General features: G+C 36.0%; 1 protein-coding gene across 1 annotated transcript in view; it reads right to left on the bottom strand.

Annotated features, from left to right (window-relative positions):
* Window positions 1-22,072, bottom strand: part of LOC101894927 (tachykinin-like peptides receptor 99D) — a 191,810-nt gene that overhangs the window by 125,956 nt on the left and 43,782 nt on the right. The window contains exon 2 of the mRNA XM_059129644.1: window positions 13,806-13,837. The gene's annotated coding sequence lies outside the window, so the exon portion shown is untranslated. The remainder of the gene's footprint in view (window positions 1-13,805; window positions 13,838-22,072) is intronic.

Genomic DNA, 22,072 nt, shown 5'->3' with positions numbered 1-22,072 from the left:
TTATGTTTAATTACTGCGAGTGAAAATGCTGTGGGGTAATTGCATTACTGATGCGGAATTAAAACATTAACGGATGCATGCGTCTAAGCTCAGATTTTTCATAATTATTAATTGCACTGAGAAATGAATGATTATGCGCAGCGTAAAGTTAAGAAGCCGCTGAAAAGTTGTTAAGACAATTTGGCGGTGGAAGTGAATTAATGTACGAAAATAATCGGCTTAAGATTTTCGGTACTTATCGCAGGGTCCAGATTTTCTAAATGGCCTCATTGAGAAAACGGTTTTTAATTTTGAAGGAAGTTTTGTGTATAGATTACATAACAGCCAGGCTTTTGAATTATAAAATATTTTGGAAATAAAAAACGTTTTTCTTTTTTTTAACCCTCCACCATTCTATGGAGGATATATTAGCTTTGTCATTCCGTTTGCAAAGTGTATATATTGTAAATCAGCGTAAAATTCTAAGACGATCTAGCGATTTCCGTCTGTCTGTTGTAATCACGCTATCTTTCGAACGAATTGAGATGGAAGGTTAAAATTTTGCATACATGCATAGTTAACCAGTAGGCAGGTTAAGTTCGTAAATGGACCATGTCGGTCCACGTTTTCGTACCTCCCGGTACCTCCCGTTGTTCTATATTTTCATGATTTTAGCGACAGTATTTACCGGAATTATTTCAAATTTCATATTTTAATTTCGAAATGGGTACTACAGCCTATGACAAACATTTCTGTATGCATGTCTACGTCTTTGTATAGCCCCCATATAACGGTAGCTCATGATATGCGGTATTTTGATGATTTCAGCAATATTATTCACCGGAATCTTTTCAAATGTCGGGGTATCTTAAAGGTTACTTCAACCTGTGAAAAAAATCGTATGCAGATCCACGTCTGCCTATAGCACCTACATAACGGTACCTCCCGATATTCGGTATTTTCATAATTTTAACAATATTGTTTACCGGAATTATTTCAAATTTCGTATTTGAAGTTCAAAATGGGTGCTACAGCCTATGACAAAAATTTTTGTACCTCGGTACAAATAATTGATATTTTTATAATTTGTGCGTCATTATTTACCGGAATTGTAACAAATTCCGTATATAAAGGTCGCAATGGGTACTACAGCTTAAGGCAAAAATCGTATATAGTAAGTACAGAAATTAGTCGATATAGGCTAATTTCGGAACCTTGTTATATATGTGTATCTATCTTAGGTCAGATCAGACTTAAGTAAGATACCAACCCTTTCACAACCTCCCCCACAAAGGGTCAACAACTTGAATAATCTTAGCGCAAGTCAATATATACAGGGAGGCATTTCTAAGCCATTCGTCCGACAGGTGTTAAAATTATTCCAGTGACAGCTCATTACATTATTTACAAGCGTACAAAAGCATTTTGGAGAGAATTTTGCAAAAAAAGGTTATTCGTTATGGAATTCAAGCGTGATAGTGTAATTTCTTTATATTTGGCTGAAAACCACAAGTGGCTACCAGCATTTAAATGTGAATAAATCTTCTGTGTTTCGTACCATCGCTCGTTACCGTGATACTGATAGCGTAGCCCGACGTCAAGGAAGTGGATGAAAGAAAACAGCAGAAAAACGCGTCGCAGTGGCCGAAAATGGCTCGTGAGCTGAACATATCGCAATATTCCATTCGGCAAATATTGCAAAATGAGCTCGGGTCAAAGCCATTGAAATTAGAAAAAGTGCAAGAACTTACACCGCAACAGAAAGAAAATAGACTCAGAAGAGCTAAAGAGTTGCTTCGCTTGACCGAAAGTGGTGAACTGCCAAATTTGGTTTTCTCCGATGAGAAAACATTCCTTATCCAGCGGTTTGTAAACAAACAAAATTATCGTGATTACTTGCCAAAGAGGTCAGCTGAAAATGTGCACCTTCGGTTGGCCAACAGAACTCATGCGCCCGCCATGGTGATGGTGAGGGCCGCCATAACAGCCGATTGTCGCTCTCCGCTCGTAGTAATCGACCGTGGTATCAGAATAAATGCCGAACTTTATCGCGAAAATATTCTGGAGGGTGTATTAAAGCTTTGGACACGCAAACATTTTGGTCGCAGACCATGGACATTCCAACAGGACTCATCACCATCGCACTCAGCACCCAAGAATGGTTACAAAATGAGGTTCCTCGCTTCATTTCAAGCGCACAATGGCCACCAAAATCTCCGGGTACTAATCCGTTGGACTATTGTGTCTGAAGTATTTTGGAAAGCAAGGTTGGCACTAAAAAATACCAAAGTGTCGATCACCTCAAGCAAGCGCTTCGCCGGGAATGGGCCAAAATACCGTAGAGCAACATTCGGGCAGCTTATGACGGTTCAATTTGCCGTTTGAAGGCCATAATTCGTGCCAAAGGTGACCAATTCGAACAAATCTAAACTTATTCTAAAATTTGATACCATTTCCGACATTTTTGCACAGATCATTTGTTTGGCCTAAGGACGAACCCTATTGATAATCGGTAAAAATTTAGATATAGCTCACATATATATCTTCGTAGGATTTGCCTTTTATTGTCACCAAACGTGTAATATCAGCCCGAATTGTATGGAATTTTGCATAAAGGCTTGAAAATATGCCACATTTGATCTACATCGGTTCAGATATAGCTATAGCTCTCATATATATTGTTCATCCGATTTGTTATTTTTGTCCACCGCCGCCGTAATATACACTCTGCAATAACGATATTCAGGGAAATATATCAAATACAACTCAGAAATACATTTGCTAAATTTTATCGAGATCGGTTCAGATTTGGATATAGCTCCCATATATAACTTCGTCTGATTTACCTTTAATTGTGCACCAAACATCTAATATTTGTCCAAATGGTATGGAATTTGGCGCTTACGACCGAAGTGAGTCTAGAAGCTAGTATGTCAAATTTGGTGAAGATCGGTTCAGATATAGCTATAGCTTCCATATATATTATTCATCCGATTTGTTATATTTGTTACCCACAGCCGTAATATGCACTCCGTAACAACAATATTCAGGGAAATATATCAAACACAGCTCAGAATTATCTTTGCCAAATTTTATCGAGATCGGTTCAGATTTGGATATAGCTCCCATATTTATTTTTATCCGATTTCAAGTTAATTGTGCACCAAATGGGCAATACAATTCCGAAGTTAAAAGATACAAATGCTTCGCATATTTAGTCCTTTGAACTTTAAATTATAATTATAATCATAGCGTGTATGATTGAATTCTTCCATAAAAACTTTCAATTGTTATGGTGTAGGGTATCATAAAGTCGGCCCCGTCCGACTTTAAGACTTTCTTTACTAGTTTATGCTGAACTGTTTATGCAAAGCGTAAGATATGGTGAAGTTTTTTTTGGAAATTCGTACTAGAATGCTGTAATATATGGAGACATTGGAGACAAAATTTTAAACGTTTGATTCAGAACCTTGAATTTGTCCGTGATGCTTACAATTGGTGCAAGGTATGATTAAGGTAAAAAAGGTGAGCCCGTACTAAAAGCTACAAAATATTGTAATCTTGAGCTGAAATTTTGGTATGCTGTTTGTAGGGTGTACAAGGTTGAAATATTGCTCAAAAATTTTACTCGTGGAGTACTTGAGTACTACCACTGGTAATAATTGGCACGAAGTAGATCTGGTATATGGTGACTGAAATCCTCAATATAGCGAAAATCGGGAGGTAGGTTTAAGTTAATAGGATATAATCTATTTTCAATATCAATTATCGTAGACATAATGAAATAATTGAATAACAAAATTATGCATGAGAAAAAGTGGCCTCTATGTAGATTTCAACATTGTCTAAGTTGTCTAAGAATTCTATGCTGATTAAGAATGTACCTTATGTGGCATCGTACGATTATTTTGCGGTGTTGCTACTTTTTATTAAATATTGACCATTTTGTTATATATCTATCCATATTTTCATTTTAATTATCGCTGTGAAGCCTTTGTTTAAACTCCAGTATAGCTATAAAGCACCATCTTTCCTGCACAAAAATATCCTTGATCTACATCCTTGCAAAAAAGAGAATTACAATTAATGTGGTACTACATTACATTATCATCTCCAGTCACTATGGCCGCCTTTTATTTAATTTACTTGGTTTCATTGAATCGAGTGTTGATGTATCAAAAAGAAGAAAAAGATTAATTTGAGAAAGAAAAATCTTCAGTTTTTAATTAACTTCTTATCGCATCACATGCAACAGACAAACGACCACTAGGTATGTTATGTTGCAAGTGTTCGCACACACACACACACATACACATTTGCAATAAGACCTTACTTCTGAACTCAAGTTCAAATGAAAAGACAACAAACTTGTTTGAAACAACTCATTCAATATTAAAAACAATTTACCTACGGTCGCAATTGAGTGTTGTTTCTCGAAAAAGTTGTCTGTCAAATGGCTTAAGCCAATGATGATCTAACTAAAAGAAGATTATGGTAACAAAGCAGAGGGATTGCATTTTTAATGGCAATTAGGACTTTATTTGTCATTTTAATTCGATCAAAAGATCATAAATAGATTATTTGATGACAATTTTTAGTGCAAAACATAGCTTTTCCAATGGAAAACATCTTTCTAACGACACATGACCCCACAACCGAACAATAAAAAATATCTTTTATTGAAACACTGTGCAACACAAAAACTAATTACAGGGGAAAACATAGAAGAAGTTTACATCCCAAAGTAACCTGAATAGAGGAAGCAATTTCCCCCTCATTTACATTTCTTGAAATTTTCAGAGTAAGATGTCCTTCAATCTGTTGATTTTAGATATACAGTATCGTCGGCATTATTGCAGATAAAAATACGAGAATTATTTTGGTCGAATGTTTAAAACCCCAAACGAATCAACAGAGGGCTTTTTTGGGTCCATTTGTAAAATCTAGTTACAAAACTCCCTCTAATCGGGATCGTAGCAAGTCAAAACACTCCAAAAATGTGTCACTAAATTCTACTGTAAGTTCTAGAGTACGTCAGAAGTCTAAATCTTACTTAAAAGCAAGAAATTTGTATTTACGAGGGCAGTTCAGAAACTTCTTAGCCTATCACAAAAACCGCCGTAGAAACAGGAAAAAGTTAAGTGTTTTGGAAAATTCCATCTCTGTTATGGACATATGTTAAATATTGTTTCGATCTGTCAATTCCTTCATACAGACACATGTGTTCAAAAAACGCATCCTACACCACAAGGTGGTCAGGGTATTATGTCTTTGTGCATTTGTTTGTAACAGGTAAAAGGAAACGAGATAGACCCATAGTTCCTTTTGATGATCTGCATAAAATCATATTCTGAGTCTATTTATGCATGTTCGTCCGTCCGTCTGTCCATGTATTTTTGTAAACAAAGTACAGTTCGCATTTATTGCCCTATCTAGATGAAATTTTGCACAAATCATTTGTTTGGCCCAAGGACGAACCATATTGAAATTGGAGATAATCGGTCAAAATTTTATTTTGCACCAAACGTGTAATATCAGTTCGAATAGTATGAAATTTTGCACGTACGATCAGATTGGACCTGAAAATATGTATGCCAAATTTGATCGTAATCGGTTCAGATATAGCTATAGCTTCCATATATGTTGTTCATCCGATTTGTTATTTTTGTCCTCCGCAGCCGTAATATGCACTCTGTAACAACAATATTTGGGGAAATATATCAAATACAGCTCAGAAATACATTTGCTAAATTTTATCGAGATCGGTTCAGATTTGGATATAGCTCCCATATATAACTTCGTCCGATTTACTTTTGATTGTGCACCAAACGTCTAATATTTGTCCACAATTTGGAAATTTGGCACTTACTACCGAATTGAGTCTAGAAGCTAGTATATCAAATTTGGTGAAGATCGGTTCAGATATAGCTATAGCTCCCATATATACTGTTCATCCGATTTGTCATATTTGTTACCCACAGCCGTAATATGCTCTCCGTAACAACGATATTCAGGGAAAAATATGAAATACAGCTCAGAACTATATTTGCCAAATTTTATCGAGATCGGTTCAGATTTGGATATAGCTCCCATATATATATCTTTATCCGATTTCAAATTAATTGTCCACCAATTTGGTAATACAAGTCCGAATTTAAAAGACACACACACACACTTTAAATTATAATTATAATCATAGCGTGTATGATTGAATTCTCCCATAAAAACTTTTAATTGTTATACGGAGCTCTACTAAATTAGCAAAGTGGTGTAGGGTATCATTTCTTTACTGGTTTTACAATGGAAAAATTAGAAATGCCTGCTGTCGTTAAATATTTAAATAAAAAGGGTCTACCGGGACAAGAAATTCATAATGATATGGTGAATATGTTAGGTGAAATTGCTCCTTCATATGCAACAGTAAAAAATTGGGTTACTAAGTTTAAACGAGGTCGTACAAGCATTGAAGATGAAACACGTAGTGTAGAAAGAAAAAAACAGTAATTGTAGAAAAAACAACAGAAATTGTAGCCAAAGTGCATGATATGGTGTTAAACGATCGATGAATAAAAGTGCATGAAATTGCTAATATCATGAGCATCTCAAATGATCGAGTCCATTTAGTTTTGCATGAAGAACTACAGATGAAAAAGCTTTCTGCAAGATGGGTGCCGCATTTGTTAACATTCGATCAAAAATGCAAAAGAATGAAAATTTTTCAAGCTTGTTTGGAACGTTTTAAGGGATATAAAATGGATTTCAAAACTGTTGATGAAACATGGATCCACCAATATATTCCAGAGGCAAAAGAATAATCCAAACAATGGAGCTGGAGGAAGTGCCCCAAAGAAGGCAACAACAATACTATTGGCTGATTAGGTTATGTCAACGATTTTTTTGGAACTTAAAAGGTGCTTTATTGATTGACTATATGCAAAAGGGTAAAACAATAAATTCAGAGTACTAATCCAACCATTTAGAACTTTTTCCAAATTCGCCTCAAATTTGCTAAGGATTTTACGTACAATACCCATTATGGGTTGTAGAAAATTCCAAGTGTTCTTGATAGTAATCATTTGTAGACAAAAACTTCAAAAGAGGTTTATTGCTCTTAAGCTAGACTTTGTTAAGGGCTTTATATAGTTTTGACTATATACCAAGGGACACCAATGGGTCATCGGTTCACTTTTTTGGAATATATGTAATTCCAGTATCCCCTCATATATGAATATATATATATATATATATATATATATATATATATATATATATATATATATATATATATATATATATATATATATATATATATATATATATATATATATATATATATACATATATATATATATATATATATATATATATATATATATATATATATATGTATATATATGTATATATATATATATATATATATATATATATATATATATATATATATATATATATATTTGACCACGTCTTGTTCCAGCCATAAATTTTAGTTATTACGAGGGTCTCAACCTGGAATTACATTTATCATGAATTAAATTCTCTACCATACCATTTTTCGTTTAACAAAGCCTATTGGTAATAGCCACTTATGCGATTGATTAGATATACTACTCATTTGTCAATTGTTTTAGCCTTAGTGGTCATCTGTTGTTGATGGATATCCTGTAATATAACTGCTTTTTATCGTAATTAGAGAGAAGTTGTAATTAATCATTTAGTATCCCCTCATACGATAAAGAGAGACGTGTTGAACATGACATTCAATAAACAATAGACGATGTGTAATGCGAAGGTGTGTAATTAGGAAAATTTAATGGCTATTAGGTACGTGCAACATATTTTTTATATATTTATGTAATCAAATGCGTTGCTGCTACGACTCCTTCTAAAAATATCTGAGTAAAATATTAATAGGATAATAATTGCATAGAAGAGACCATGAATTTTTACTGACAGTAAATGGCTTTATTCTACAATTGTTTTTTGACATATAAGTGGGCTTGGTCCCAGAGGAAGTGCACCAATATAGACCATATTACAGCACGCTATTCATTTAATATAATTACTATGGTATAGAAAGTGTTCACCCAAAAGACGAAGTGAACAGTCTTTTTTACACCCCCAGCCATATGGCTAGAGAGGGTATATATCATTAGTCGAAATAACGGTTTTAGACCCTAGGTCTTTATGGACCAAATCTGTTTCAGGAGATTTGGAAACGATCTAGCGATGTTCGTCCTCCACTCCTTCGGAGGACGAAAAAAAAAAAAAAAAAAAAAAAAAAAAAAAAAAATATATATATATATATATATATATATATATATATATATATATATATATATATATATATATATATATATATATATATATATATATATATATATGTTCTGCACAAAAGAGAAAGGATAATCCGATTTTGCATCAGTGATAGGTCAGGTGCGAAAATTGATATCGATCCACTTCATCAAGTACGTGCCCCACAGAGGGTCAACATTTTGAATAATTACAACTCTTATAAAATATTTTTATTAACCCAAGGTCTGGCGTGAAGATGGAATATATCAGTCCACTTTATTCTGATGCCACGGTCGTTTACTACGAGCGGAGAGCGACCATCGGCTGTTATGGCAGCCCACACCATCACCATGGCCGGCGCATGAGTTCTGGTAGCCAACCGAAAGTGCACATTTTCAGCTGACCTCTTTGGCAAGTAATCACGATCATTTTGTTTGTTTACAAATTGCTGGACAACAAATGTTTTCTCATCGGAGAAACCCAAATTCGGTGGTTCACCACTTTCGGCCAAGCGAAGCAACTCTTTAGCTCTTTTGGGTCTATTTTCTTTCTTTTGCGGTGTAAGATCTTGCACTTTTTGGAATTTCAATAGCTTTATTTCATTTCATTTTTCAATATTTGCCGAATGGAATATTGCGATATGTTCAGCTCACGAGCCATTTTTCGGCCACTGCGACGCCGGTTTCGATCAAGTCGCTTCTTTACTTTTGGAACCATTTCTGCTGATGTAACTGTTTTCTTCTGTCCACGTCCAATTCTTTGACGTCGAGCTACGCTTCCAGTTTCATTGAAGACACGAGACACAAAAGATTTAATCACATTTAAATGCTGGAGTGCTCTAACGATATCCACTTGTGGTTTTCCACCCAAATATAAGGAAATCACACTATCACGCATGAATTCCATCACGAATAAAATTTTTCTTGAAAATTCTCAGCAAAATCCTTTTGTACGCTTTTAAATAATATAAGGAGCTGTCACTGGAATAATTGACAGCAGTCTAAAGTTGGTTGCAGTTTTTTCATCTCACCCTGTATATGTGGTATAAATGATTTTTTTTGGGTTTTGCCTTTTTAAGGCGAAGATCATATGTTTATGATTTATGTGTTTGTTTCTCTTTCGAGAAGAGCTTAATGATTATTTTGTATAAATGATTAATTTTATTGACGATTCGATAAGGACTCCTTATCAAATTGTGATTTTTTTAAGAATATTCACTGACTTTTGTAAGTAATAAAACCATACTTTAGGGTTTAAATATGGTTTGTATAAATATATTTTTATAATTAGCCATAGACTTGGAATTGATATGTGCCAGCAATGTGCGGTAATTGTGTTTTTTTTTTTAATTCAGGGCGAATCTGAAGGAAAAAAATATTAAGCAGACTTCGAATTTTCTGAAAAAAATATAACGATTCTGAAAGCATTAAATAAATTCGGTACTGCCATCCAGATGGATATTGAAAATACATGGTGTCTGATGTACGGGATCACCTCTACCATAAATGAGCTATGCCATGCATTTCAGAAAAAATCTTTCTACTCACCCGATGTTCGACAATACTGTATCTAGGGGGAAGCAGTACATGGCTCCATTTGGTGTTGTAACACATGGTGTGACATTGCGTCAAAGAAACTTTGTTATAAAATTTAAAAAGAATCACTATTGGATAAAAGTAATACCCGGAGAAACAAAATTGTTAAAACTTTGGAATTCTTATAGAAATCCCCATTTCCTAGCGAAATAATCAACTCCATTTGGCCATGTAACCCCCACCTCAAAAACTAAAATGTTTAATGTGATTGTCACAGACTTAATACCAGCTACTAGTTTTATCACAGCCACTAAAAGTTTATGACAACCCGTGTCACATAAATCACTCGTGGTAATGTAATCGTCCAATGACAACAACATTTTCATGTCTTCATGTTTTCGCCCCGGTCCAGAGATGTTCACTAAAACCAGAATAAGAAAAAGAACAAGTGAATGGATGACAAGATATTTTTCAGCACCACCGACACCAACAGCAGCAGCGGTAGTTAATGTCATCGTTGAAGAATTGCAATTCGTTTATTATGCTTTGTTTCAAGTGGACTTGAATTATAATTTGACTTGCGACAACTTGACTAGTACACCCACTGGCAGTGCATGTGCAAAAGATTAAACATTATTTTGTTATTGTGGTTGGGATGTGTCATAAAAATAATTAATTGAAATAGATTATTGTTGACCCAGAAAAGTGGTACAAAATTAGAGGGAGGAGGAAACAGGAAATGTTGACGATACACATATAATATCTGAAGTTGCTCGAAGGCGTATGAGGGATGTGGTATGCTTGGTCAATGTTGTTCATACGCTCAGATAGCCCAATGAAATCTTTGACATTTTTTAAATGGGTGTGCGGTTTTCACTACATTTAATTTACTTAATTACAATGTGCGTCAATTCAACGATAACATTAGAATGATTAATGATTGTCGTTAAATATTGAATGTCAATTTTGTAATAAAAAAAAAAAAAAAACAATTAACCAACATAATATGTATAGGAGATAAGAAGAGTGATTTATTTGATTAACTGATGGATTGTAAAAAATATGTTGAGTTAATGACGGACATAAAATTATTTTATTTCCTTAATTTATTAGCTTCCTTGAATAATAGGAAAAGAACTTAGAATGTAAGAGTATGTTGGTGGAACCACATCCTATGAATACATACACGATGAGATGAAAAAAAAAACTTCAACCAAATTCAGACTGCTGTCATTTTTAAGCCACTTGTCCGACAGCTGTTATAATTTTTCTAGTGACAGCTCATTATTTTGTTAAGAAGCGTACAAAATCATTTTGGTGAGAATCTTCCAGAAAAAAAGTTATTGGTGATGGAATTCAAGCTTGATAGTGTGATTTCTTTATATTTGGCTGGAAAATCACAAGTAAATAAATCTTTTCTATTTCGTACTCGTTACCGTGATACTGATAGCGCGGCTCAGCGTCAAGGAAGTGGACGGAAGAAAACCGCAAGAATCAGCAGAAATGGTTCGAAAAGTAAAGAAGCGACTTGATCGAAATCCGCGTCGCAGTGGCCGAAAAATGACAAGTGAGCTGAACATATCGCAATATTCCATTCGGAAAATATTGAAAAATAAGCTCGGGGCAAAGCCATTGAAATTCCAAAAAGTGCAAGAACTTACACCGCAACAGAAAGAAAATAGACTCAAAAGGGCTAAAGAGTTGCTTCGCTTGGCTGTAACTGGTGAACTGCAGCAATTTTGTTTTCTCCGATGAGAAAACATTCGTTGTCCAGCAGGTTGTAAACAACTTACCAAAGAGGTCAGCAGAAAATGTGCACCTTCGATTGGCCACTAGAACTCAAGCGATGGCCATGGTGATGGTGTGGGCCGCCATAAAAGCCGATGGTCGCTCTCTGCTCGTATTAATCGACCGTGGCATCAGAATAAATGCCGAATATTATAGCGAAAATATTCTGAAAGGTGTATTAAAGCCTTGGGCACACAAACATTTTGGGCGCAGATCTTGGACATTCCAACAGGACTCTGCACCATCGCACTCAGCACGCGTTACCCAAGAATGGTTACAAAATGAGGTTCCTCACTTCATTTCCAGCGCACCATGGCACCCAAAATCTCCAGATACCAATCCGTTGGACTATTGTGTCTGAAGTATTTTGGAAACAAGGTTGGCTTCGACAGGGAATGGGTTAAAATACCACAGAGCCACCATCGAGCAGCGTGTGACGGTTTCATTGACCGTTTGAAGGTCATAATTCGTGCCACAGGTGTCCAATTCTAATTCTGTCTGTCAGTCCGTCTGTCTGTCCGTCTGTCTGTCTGTTGTAATCACGCTATCTTTCGAATGAATTGAGATAGATGGCTAAAATTTTCAAATTTGGTTTCAAATTGTTTCAAATTTGGTATTTGAAGTTCGAATTGGATACTACACCTTAAGACAGAAAATTGTCTGTGCAGGTCCACGTCTTCGTATAGCCTCCATATAACGGTCCCCCCCCCATATTCGGTATTTTGATGATTTTAGCGACATTATTCACCGGAATTGTTTAAAATTTGGTATTTGAAGTTCGAAATGGATATTGCGCCCTAAGACAGAAAATTGTCTGTGCAGGTCCACGTCTTCGTATAGCCCCCATATAATGGTACCCCCCTATATTCGGTATTTTGATGATTTTAGCGACATTATTCACCGGAATATTTTCAAATTTAAGACAGAAAATTGTCTATGCTGATCCAGGTATAGGCCCCATATATCAGTACATTCCTATATTCGGTATTTTGACGATTTTAGGTACAATAACCACCGAAATTGTTTGAGATGTGGTATTTGAAGTTCGTAATGAATGCTACAGCCTGTGACAGAAAATTGCCTATGCAGGTCTAGGTATTCGCACAGCTCCGATATAACGGTACCTCCCTATATACGATATATTGATGATTTTAGCTTCATTATTTACCGTTTATTTCAAGTTTCGAATTTGAATATGGTAATGGCTTATGACAAACATTGCCTATGTAGGCCCACGTCGTGTACACCTCTATATAACGGCTATATTTGGTATTTTTAGAATTTTAACATAATGTTTTAATGATTTTATTTTCTGAAAATTTCCAAATTCGTTCCAAATGGTGGAGGGTATTCAAAGTTTGGCCCGTCCGAACTTACTACTTTTTAACTAGTTTTATTTCACCCTGTATATATATGTATTTTAGTATCTTTAAAACCCCGTTTAGTACGAATTCGCAAAATCCCAGATTCGCAAAATATATTCCTGTCAGCTTCTGTATGTAAAGCTTAGCCCATCGTAGATTCGTTTTTTTTATTGAATTTTGTAAACGAGAAAATGTAATTGTCATTGAATGGTGACCTAACCATATTCTCTTTTAGAAATTTGGAAGGGCTGTACTGTTTAAATGCTTTTTCTGCTCCTCCAACATTGATCCTGTTTCCTTATAAAAAAATTGTATTAGTTAATATCCACAATTGACGTTCATTAAAATGTAACACGAGCATACGTTAATGCCATTTTAGCAATGTCACCTCAAATGACTTTTAGATTATTAATCACATTGTTTTAAAATTAAAACGCAAGAAGTAGCCATTAATCACATAACATTGACACTTGCCAATATGTTTGTTTATTAATTAACAATATTCATAATGAAGATATACATACGCATATCATATGTATTCATAATGAATAATGCAAAGTGTTTACAGAACTTTTTTCATACGTCATAAGCGTGTCATTATGAATTTTTAAAATAGATTAATTGTTTTGCAAATACACGCTTATGGGTTGTGGATTGACTTCATTCAGATTCTCCTTAATTTTTGTATGCATACTCGTATATGTGGGAGTAATTATATCCATATCGTAATTATGATAGCATAATATCAAAGAGTATTGAAGTTAGCCGATAGCTGGAATAACTCATGAATCGGACTAATGAAATAATTTCATATTATAATGCAAAATTATTAAGAATATGAACTTACCTTTAAATCTTAATACTTTTGCAGTTATAAATCTGAAAAAATAAGAAGAATAAACTTAGTATTGATTAAATTATTTAGAAAATGTCTTTTCAATGCTAGAGTTTGTTATATAAAATAAACAAGTTAAAAAGTATCAGTCGCTTTTGCCGACAGATGTATGCCCCCAGCCAATGTTCTATTGTTCGAAAATAGTTTGACTTCTGTTATTATTATTTAAACTGTTGACCTCTATGGCGTGGGTTCCGAAGGAATAAACGAATATTGTCTATTTCATATCGGAACTAAATAAATATGATATAAATATTGTGACAGGATTGAACTATATTGGATGAGATAAAAATAACTGCAACAAAGTCAAATGACATAATTTATACTTTTTATTAAATTTTATTGAAAGCAAAAAATGTCGAAAATAGCATAAAATTTTAGAATAAGTTTAGATTTGCTCGAATTGGCATTAATTATGGCTTCCAAATGGCCAATGAAACCATCACGCGCTGCCCGAATGTTGCTCTGCGGTATTTTGGCCTATTCCCGGCAAAGCGCTTGCTTGAGGTGATCGACATTTTGGCACTTTTTAGTGGCAACCTTGCTTTCCAAAATACTCCAGACACAATAGTCCAACGGATTGGTATCTGGAGATTTTGGTGGTCATTGCGCGCTGGAAATGAAGCGAGAAACCTCATATTGTAACCATTCTTGGGTGGCGCGATACCCAGGAATTTAATACACCCTCCAGAATATTTTCGCATTTATTCTGATGTTACGGTCGATTAATACGAGCGGACAGCCACCATCGGCTGTTATGGCCACACCATCACCATGGCCGGCGCTTGAATTTTGGTGGCCAACCGAAGGTGCACACTTTTAGCTGACCTCTTTGGCAAGTAAACACGATCATTTTGTTTGCTTGCAAACTGCTGGACAATGAATGTTTTCTCATCGGAGAAAACCAAATTCGGCAGTTCACCACATTCGGTCAAGCGAAGCTACTCTTTAAATGGTATTAAATGGGGTGATGGAATAGAGTTGAAATCCTGAAATTTAATATGGATGTCAGTGTTGGTGTCTGTGGGTGGGAGGGAGCTACTTTTGGATATCCGCACTATAATTGTACTAAATTTGATTCCCCCTTACCAAATTTGGCTGTTGTTCGAAAATACGTCCTATAAATGTTCGAAAAGTACTAAGTGGTACTAATTTTGGTATTGGGTAAAGCAATAGAGCTGAAATTCTGACATATAATATTAAGGCCACTGTTGGCATCTGAGGTTGAGATATGAAGATTGTTTTGAAAATACTTCTATATTTGTTCGAAAAGGGCTAAATGCTACTAAATTTGGTATTGAGTGAAGCGATAGGGCTGGAATCCTCAATTTTTTATGGATGTCACTGTTGATGTCAGTACTAGATATGGTATTGGGTGAAGGGATATGGCTGGAAACCTCAAATTTGATATGGATGTCAATTTTGATATCTGAAATTGAGATATGGAAGTGTTTTTGGAAATGTTTACCATAATTACGAAAAGTACTAAATATTACTAAATTGGTATTGATTGAAGATATAGAGCTGGGATCCCGAAGTTTAATATTTAGGTATTTGTTGGTATCTGTGTTATGAGACAGGTGTGGTTTTTGAAATGTGCCCCGTATTTGCACGAGAAGTAATAAATAATGTTAAATGTGGTATTTGTTGAAGGGATAAGACTGTAATCCTCAAATTTGACATTGAAGTCTCTGTTGTTATTTGAAATTTGAATCTGGAGATTGTTTTGGAAATGTGTACTACAAGTGTCGAAAAGTACTAAGTGATACCAATTTGGGTATTCGGTAAAGCGATAGAGCTGAAATCCCAAAATTTGATGTTGAGGTCCCTTTTGGTATCTGGTGGTGGTTTTGCACATGCATACTAATTGTTCGAAAAGTACTAAATGGTGGTAAATTCTGGAATCATAAAATTTGATACAGCAGTCTCTTTTGGTATCTGAAAATGAGATACAGAGGTGGTTTTGGAAATGTGTATTATATTTTTACGAAAAGTATTTAGTACTAAATTGGGTATTGAGTGAAGGGATAAATCTGAAACCGTGAAATTATATTATATTACGATAACAGTTGGTGTCTTGGATTGAGAAATATAATCGTTTAGAAAATAAGTAATAATATTGTACGAAAAGTTGTAGATTATACTGAATTTGGTATCGGGTAAAGGAATAGGGCTTGAATCTCGAAATCCGATGTTGAGGTTTCTTTTGCTGTCTGTGGTTAAGATATGGAGGTGGTTTCGGATATGTGTACTCTTTTGGTGTCTGGTGCTGAGATCTGTATTAGAAGTACTAAATGGTACTTATTTTGGATCACTGTTGGTGTTTAGGATGGAGAGATATAAATAGTTTTGGATATGCTAAATGTTAGTTAAGTTGGTATTGGCAGTAGCTGTGGCTGTTATGGCGGCTCACACCATCGCCATGGCCGGCGCTTGAGTTCTGGTGGCCAACCTAAAGTGCGCATTTTCAGGTGACCTCTTTGTCAAGTAAACACGATCATTTCATTTGTTAAAAAAACTGCTAGACAACGAATGTTTTCTCATCGGAGAAAAACAAATTCGGCAGTTCACCACTTTCGGCCGAGCGAAACAACTCTTTAGCTTTTTCTGTTCTTTGCGGTGTAAGTTCTGTTGCGGTGTAAGTTCTAGCACTTTTTGGAATTTCAATGGCTTTACCCCGAGCTCATTTTTCAATATTTGCCGAATGGAATATTGCGATATGTTCAGCTCACGAGCCATTTTTCGGCCACTGCGAGGCGGAGTTCAATCAAGTCGCTTCTTTACTTTTCGAACAATTTTTGCTGATGTTTTCTTTGGTCCACTTCCTTGACCACGGGTTACGCTACCAGTAACACGGTAACGAGCGAAGGTACGAGGCAAATAAAATTTATTCACGTTTAAATACTGGAGTGCTCTAACGATAACCGCTTGCGGTTTTCCAGCTAAATTTAAAGAAATCACATAATCATGCTTGAATTCCATGACGAATAACTTTTTCTGGAAAATTCTCACCAAAATGATTTTGTACGCTTCGGAACAATATAATGAGCTATCACTGGAATAATTTCATCAGCTTGCGGACGAGTGGTTTAGAATTGACAGCAGTCTGAAATTGGTTGCAGTTTTTTCATCTCACATTGTATTTAATTTTTTTTTCATAAATATTCTAATAAAAACACCGGATATACATACGTCGACAAATCAACGGATGCAATATAATGTGATTTCTTTCCTTTTTTAATTAGGAAATAAAAATCTCAGTTCTTACGGTGTATGTAAATAATTAATGAACATTTAAATGATTTATATCGAAGTCACGAACTTGTTTCTCTCTTCATCCCGGACGTGACACAAAACACTTTCTCTATGTGAAAGTGATTATTTAGCTTCTTTAGAATGGCTAAGCTACACAATTATGGCTATTTTTGGTCTTTGAGGAGTATTTTAACTTGGTTTCCTTCTAATTTATTGAATGATTCTTGGAAATGGATTTCTTTCAATTATCTAATTGTCACGCTGTGTTCTTATAAATAATAAATATTACTTTTATTGTTTCGAATTGAAACGCACAAACACAACTACCTTAAAAAAGAAGAAAGACAAAAAAAAATAAAAAACACAACACAAATTGCAGAACAATGCTTTCTTGAAATTGAAATCAAAGTTGTAAACAACAACAATAACATCAACAACAATAGCAATAGCAACATCAACCTGACCCAAACACGCAGTAAATCCAGATGCCTCTTGAAAGATGAGGAGAGTCATCTTACTTTAGGTTTGTAATTTTTCAGTTTTTCTGCTCGGCTCACATTGTTCGCCCAGTGTTCAGTTCGTCTCGGTTCATTTTAATACTCAAAAGTGAGTTTAACCTTTATAATGCAATTATCAGTTGATTGCATTTCAAAAGGAGGTATTCAAATTCAGTTTTGCTCTCTTCATAACATCTCTTCCTCTCTCATGTCTCTAAAACAGAGATGATGTGTTGTTGCCTCTGATATTCCACAAAAAAAGCAGAAGAAGAAAATGTGCCCACATGACACGATTTCATTCATTCATCTTCTTCATTCAATTGGATAAGGTGAACGAAATCAAGTTATATGAGATCCGAGAGAGATGAGATGAGGTGAAAATGGTAGGTGAATGGAATTATGTATATGTGTATGTGTGTGCGTGCGTTCAGTGTGCTGTTGAAACACCACAGAATTCCTCACAATAAAGTATTCGGAAGAATTGCATTTCAAGTGGATTGAATGCACTCGAATTTGAATGTGAAATGTTCAGTCATAAGATGTTAGACAAAGTTTAAAAACAGATCTTTTTTGTATCCGGAGGAAATATGAGGGGTTATTCAGAAATGGGTAAATAAGAAAGGGGATTCATATGAATTTCTGTCATCTTCAGTAAAGGTATACTAAAGATTTGGCGTATATATTGTCTCCCAAATCTATTAGAATCAGAAAATGGGAGGAATATCTTAACATACAGGGTGAGATGAAAAACTGCAATCAATTTCAGAATGCTGTCATTTCTAAGCCACTCGTCCGACTGCTGTTAAAATTATTCCAGTGACAGCTCATTATATTGTTTACAAGCGTACAAAAGCATTTTGGTGAGAATTTTCCAGAAAAAAAGTAATTCGTGATGGAATTCAAGCGTGATCGTGTGATTACTTTATGTTTGGCTGGAAAACCACAAGTGACTATCGTTAGAGCACTCGAGTATTTGAATGTGAATAAATCTTTTGTGTCTCGTACCATCGCTCTTTACCCTGATACTTCCCGACGTCAAGGAAGTGTATGGCAGAAAACAGCAACATCAGCAGAAATGGTTCGAAAAGTAAAGAGACTTGATCGAAACCCGCAGTGGCCGAAAAATGGCTCGTGAGCTGAAAATATGGCAATATTCCATTCGGCAAATATTGAAAAATGAGCTCGGTGTAAAGCCATTGAAATTCCAAAAAATGCAAGAACTTACACCGCAACAGAAAGAAAATAGACTCAAAAGAGCGAAAGATTTGCTTCGCTTGGCCGAAAGTGGTGAACAGCTGAATTTGGTTTTCTCCGTTGAGAAAATGTTCGTTGTCCAGCAGTTTGTAAACAAATAAAATGATCATGTTTACTTGCCAAGGAGGTCAGCTGAAAATGTGCACCTTCGGTTGGCCACCAGAACTCAAGCACCGGCCATGATGATGGTGTGAGCCGCCATAACAGCCGATGGTCGCTCTCCTTTCGACTATTATGTCTGGAGTATTTTGGAAAGCAATCAAGCAAGCAAACGCTTCGTCGGGAATGGGCCAAAATACCGCAGAGCAACATTTGGGCAGCGTGTAATGGTTTCATTGGCCGTCTGAAGGTCATTATGCGTGCCAAAGGTTACAAATTGGATCAAAACTAAACTTATTTTAAAATCTGATGCTATTTCCGACATTTTTGTAAAAATTGTGACGTTCGACTTTGTTGCATTTGTTTTATCTCACCCTGTAAATTCCTGTGTATAGATGTGTACATATTAAGAGCTTTGACATGTTGATCTCTGCTACAATAAAAGAGCCAAATAAAACTGGGGTTTTGAACAATTTTTCTAAAATCGGTGCTGAGAAAATCTATTCTACTCAGTAGCATAATGAATACCCACAGCACTCATAAAATGCGAAATGAGCATCCGATTTTCTTCAAACTTCAAAAATCTCAATATTTTTACCAACATTCAGGTGAAAATGGATTGTATCGGCTCACTCCTTTTGGTAGCTTCCTCACACAGAGTCGCAATTTTCACTAATTATATCTCTCATAAAATGCAAAACAATTCAGCGTTTTATTTTAAACTTGGTATATTAAATATTTCCTTATAAAAGATATACCCGAGATTTGACGTCGTTATGGAATTAATCGGTTCTCTCCTTCTGGTACCTCCCCACAAGGGGTAAACATTTTAAATAATTACAACTTTTATAATATGGAAATAAGCCAGCGATTTTCTACAAACTTGGATTATATTGATATTTCTATCAACCCTAGATATAATGTAAAAATGGGATATGCCGACCTACTCCTTCTGATACAACCCCCACAAAGAATTAAAATGTTACATTATTATTTATTCATATTCACAATTATACAGGGTTACCTATATTCGACGGGCCTTTGGGCCCATTCCAATCGACGAGGCTTGTCCGCAGGCAACATTCTTTGCGTCAATTGATTTTTGTACGGGAACAAATGCAAATCAATGCGAATAATCCGTTGTAAAGTGGACCGAGCTGAGAACGGCGTTTTTGGGATGTTCTTGGGGACCTCTCAACACTGGCTCGTTCGGCAGCGATATTCTCCGCCGATCGCCTTGGTCGACTTTTATATGGCCTCTTCGGATTAGAAAGAGCCTTACCAGTCGAAAATTTTTCGTATCACATTTTTAATGTTTGTATCACATTTTTATTTTATGTTATCTCACATTTTTTAATGTTTTAAAAGCACGTTGAGTTTTCACAATTGACTTCTTCTGTTGAATGTAAATTTCAACTATTTCAGAGCACTCGCGTGACGTGTATTGGTTCATGGTAAAAAAATCTGCTTGGACTGACGCTTCAAACGCGGTATGTCATTAAGCGATGTGACATCTCTGTCAAAAGTTATGGCGTTGCCAGATGGGTCCGTCAAATATGGGCAACCCTGTACTACGCATGTCGAAAACCACCTCCTTTTATTCATCCTAGACACCAACAGAGACCTCGATACCAAGTTTCAGTACTCCAATACTCCTTCCCAAAGCCCAACGGCACATTTTACGGCATCTTTCATTTTTCGTACGTTTATAGTACGTACGTACAGGGTGTGATAAAAAAAATGCAATGAGGTCAAAAGCCATTATTTTTTTTAAATTTTATTGAATGAAAGCAAAAAATGTCGGAAATATCATCAAATTTTAGAAAAAGTTTAGATTTTTTTGAATTGGTAACCTTTGGCACGGATTATGGTCTTCAAACGGCCAACGAATCCGTCACACGCTGACCGAATGTTGCTCTGCGGTATTTTGGCCCATTTCCGACGAAGCGCTCGACACTTTGGTAGTTTTTAGTGCCAACCTTGCTATGCAAAATACTCCAGACACAATACCCCAACGGAGTTTTTTTGCGCCGGAAATTAAGCGAAGAACGTAACCATTTTTGGGTGGCGCGTGGTGAGTGCGATGTCCAAGGTCTGCGGCCCAAATGTTTGCGTGCCCAAGGTTTTATGACATCCTCGGAAATAGCATAAAATTTTAAAATAAGTTTAGATTTATTCGAATTGGTCACCTTTGGCACGAATTATGGCTTTCAAACGGCCAATGAAACCGTCACACGCTGCCCGAATATTGCTCTGCGGTATTTTGGCTCAATCCCGGCGAAGCGCTTGCTTGAGGTGATCGACGCTTTGGTATTTTTTAGTGCCAATCTTGCTATCCAAAATACTCCAGACACAATACTCCAACGGAGTTTTTTTGCGCCGGAAATTAAGCGAAGAACCTAACCATTCTTGGGTGGCGCGTGGTGAGTGCGATGATGCTGCGAATGTCCAAGGTCTGCGGCCAAAATGTTTGCGTGCCCAAGGCTTTATTACATCCTCGTTAATTTTGGCGATAATATCCGCCATTTATTCTGAAGCCACGGTCGATTAATACGAGCGGAGAGCGACCATCGGCTGTTTTGGCGGTCCACACCATCACCATGACCGGCGCTTGAGTTCTGGCGGACAACCGAAGGTGCACATATTCAGCTGGCCCATTTGGCAAGTAAACACGATCATTTTGTTTGTTTACAAACTCCTGGACAACGAATGTTTTCTCATCGGAGAAAAAAAAAAATCGGCATTTCACCACTTTCGGCCAAGCGAAGCAACTCTTTAGCTCTTTTGAGTCTATTTTCTTTCTGTTGCGGTGTAAGTTCTTGCAATATTTGGAATTTCAATGGCCTTTCCCCGAGCTCATTTTCCAATAATTGCCGAATGGAATATTGCGATATGTCCAGCTCACGAGCCATTTTTCGGCCAATGCGACGCGGATTTCGATCAAGTCGCTTCTTTACTTTTCGAAGCATTTCTGCTGATGTTGCTGTTTTTTTCCGTCCACTTCCTTGACATCCGGCTGCGCTACCAGTATCACGATAATGAGCGATGGTACGAGACACAAACGATTTATTCACATTTAAATGTTGGAATGCTCTAACGATAGCCATTTGTGGT

The sequence above is a fragment of the Musca domestica genome, unplaced genomic scaffold (genome assembly GCF_030504385.1).
Source record: "Musca domestica strain aabys unplaced genomic scaffold, Musca_domestica.polishedcontigs.V.1.1 63, whole genome shotgun sequence".
NCBI lineage: Eukaryota > Metazoa > Arthropoda > Insecta > Diptera > Muscidae > Musca > Musca domestica.
This window is presented reverse-complemented; position numbering and strand designations above follow the sequence as displayed.